Source organism: Mus caroli, chromosome 14 (genome assembly GCF_900094665.2).
Source record: "Mus caroli chromosome 14, CAROLI_EIJ_v1.1, whole genome shotgun sequence".
Classification (NCBI taxonomy): domain Eukaryota; kingdom Metazoa; phylum Chordata; class Mammalia; order Rodentia; family Muridae; genus Mus; species Mus caroli.
The window spans coordinates 91,529,871-91,533,065 of NC_034583.1; the positions used below are offsets into that span (position 1 = coordinate 91,529,871).

Below are 3,195 nucleotides of genomic sequence, written 5' to 3' on the forward strand. Positions count from 1 at the left end.
ATGGGGGGCTTTTGGGATAGCATTGGAAATGTAATTGAGGAAAATACGTAATAAAAAAATATTAAAAAAAAAAGTGTTAGTGTAAGAGGATTGCCATGGAATGCCATTTTGTGAATAATTGGAAATAAACGGAATGATCTGCCAGTGGGGAGATGGTGTATTCTAGGGAATTTCATGCAGTTATTAAAATATTATGAGCAAAAAAAAAAGAAATTACTGAGCATCTAGACATCGCAACTAGTGATTATGAAAAGGAAAAGCTGGATGAGCGTCTTGCTAAACTTTCAGATGGAGTAGCTGTGTTGAAGGTTGGAGGGACAAGTGATGTTGAAGTGACTGAGAAGAAAGACAGAGTTACAGACACTCTCAAGGCTACAAGAGCAGCTGTTGAAGAAGGCATTGTTCTAGGAAGGGGCTGTGCTCTGCTTCGGTGCATCCCAGCCTTGGATTCATTAAACCCTGCTAATGAAGATCAGAAAATAGGTATAGAAATTATTTTTAAAGCCCTCAAAATTCCTGCAATGATGATTGCTAAGAATGCGGGTGTTGGAGGATCTTTGATAGTTGAGAAAATTCTGCAGAGTTCCTCAGAAGTTGGTTATGACGCCATGCTTGGAGATTTTGTGAACACGGCGGAAAATGGAATCATTGATCCAACAAAGGTTGTAATAACTGCCTTATTGGATGCTGCTGGGGTGACCTCCTTGCTTACTACAGCCAAAGCTGTAGAGACAGAAATTCCTAAAGAAGAGAAGGACCCTGGAATGGGTGCAATGGATGAAATGGGAGGGCTATGAGAGGTGGCATGTTCTAACTCCTAGAATAGTGCATTGCCCTTGTCAATGAACTGTGACGGGCAGCTCAAGGCAGGTTCCTCATGGATAACTTCAGAGAAGTCACCTGGAGAAAATGACTGGCTGATCACTGTAACTATCAGTTACTGGCTTCTTTTGACAATATATAATGGTTTACTTCTCTCATTGCCCATGCCTACAGATAACTTATTTTGTATCTTTGAATAAAGACATTTATACCATCCTGAAGAGCAAGAGCCATATAGATACCAGTGTCCTGTTTTCAACTTAAATCAATAAGGAATCTCTACTGTTGTGTTAGCATCAGGACTGTAGCACTGTGTTACCACATGAGAGTTCAGGAGCAGTCTTTCTGTGGAGGATGGGAATGACCATGTACAAAGTGGAGAAGTATCCAATTATGTGACAAACTTTGTGAAATAAAATAAAGTTTAAAAAAACTTACAGTAGAGCCCCATGATTGAATACAAGAGGCTTTATAAAATGGGAATGACCAGAACACACACACACACACACACACACACACACACATACACATACCACAGACATCAACCTTGTCTTTCCTTCTTGCTTGCTCTGTCATACCATTTATAACCTCAGGGCTCTGCCAACAAGATTTTATCCTATGATAAGATCCTTGAACTTTGTACTACCACAACTATGAACAAAATGAAATATTTTCTTTATAATTCACCCACACTGTGGTTTTTACAACTGCCAATGGGATACATACTACTTCAAGAATAGATCCACATCAATATGTTCAACTGATTTTTTAAAAGATATAACATCAATTCAATGATAGTAATATGTACAGCCTTTTCAATAAAGAGTTTAGAAGCAATAAAACTCCTGAGGAAAAGATGAACCTGGACCTAAACCTCACCCCATAGACAAAAATAAATTCAAAATAGTTCATGGAATTAAATATAGAACATAATAAGATAAAATATTCAAGATTTGGAACTGGGGAAAGAATTCTATTTTAATATCATTTATTATTAATAATAATTACTATTTTATTTATTTACATTCCAAATGTTTTCCCCCTCTCTGTTCCCCCTCACAGAGTTCTTCCCTACCCCATCTCCCTCCCCATCGCCTCTTAGAAAGGCATCAAGTCTTTACAGGATTAGGCCTATCTTCTTAGGGAAAGAATTGTTACAAGTGACACCAAAAACACAACCCATAGAATGAAAGATAACTAAGTCAAAACTCACAAAAAAAAGCTTTAAAACATAATTGATGACATAAAGATATGTCATCAATTCAAACTATACTTATAATCAGCATGACTGACCAAGAACTAGTGCTGAGAATATGTAAAGAAATCAAAGTCTAGAAGGAGAGGGAGACAAGGGAGGGAGAAAAGAGGGGGAAGAAATAAGGGGGCAGTATCAGAAACTGGAGGAGATGTGAGAGAGGTACAGAGGGTCAGGAAATCGAACAAAAATGGGTAGCAGAGGGATGGGGAGTTGGGGATAGCCACTGGTGGGTCCCAGACACCAGAGAAACATGAGACTCCCAGGACCCAAAGGGATTGACTTTAGCCAAAATGCACAGAAAAGGGGGAGATAGAACCTGTGGAGACCACCTACAGTACATAGGCACGGCCCCTGATTGAGGGAAGGGGCCACCCACCCATCTCAAAGTTTTTTAACCCAGAAATGTTCCTGTCCAAAAGAAGAACAGGGACAAAAAAATGGAACAGAAACCAAAGGGAAGGTTCAAACGGGGACAGCCCCACCTGAGGATCCATCATGTCTGCAGACACCAAACTCAACACTGTTGCTGTGGTCAAGAGACCCTTGCTGATAGGAACCTAGTGTGGTGGTTCCTTGGGAGGTCTGGCCAGCAACTGATCAATGCAGATATGGATGCTTGGAGCCAACCCTCAGACTGAGCTCAGGAAACTTTGTGGGGGAGCTGACAGAAGGGCTGGAGGAGAGGAGGCGAATCGCAACCCCATTGGTAGAACAGTATAGGCTGACTTGACTACTCAGTTCTCCCAAAGTCTAGACCGCCAACCAAGGAGTGTACCTAGAGGGATCCGTGACGCCAGATACATATGTAGCAGAGGATGGCCTTGCCTGACAGCAATGGGAGGCCCTTGGTTCTGAGGAGGTTTGATGCCACAGAGTAGGGGGTTGCTGGGCAGTGGGACTGGAGAGTATAGGTGAATGGGAAAGCACCCTCATACAGGCAAAAGGGAGAGCAGGGATAGATGTGGGATGGGGAGGTTGGTGGAGGGGTAACTAGGAAGTAGGATATCATTTGAAATGTAAACGAATGGAATGTTTAATAAAAGAAAAGAAATCAAAGTCTAACAGTTCTAAGTATACATGTAAGTGGAAGTAAAAATCATGAATAGCAACGGAAG

The 3,195-nt window shown here is 41.2% G+C and overlaps 1 pseudogene; it reads left to right on the forward strand.

The window, feature by feature from the left end:
* The window catches only part of LOC110309829, a 2,651-nt pseudogene extending 1,837 nt beyond the window's left edge, over positions 1-814 (forward strand).
* The last annotated feature ends 2,381 nt before the right edge of the window (positions 815-3,195 follow it).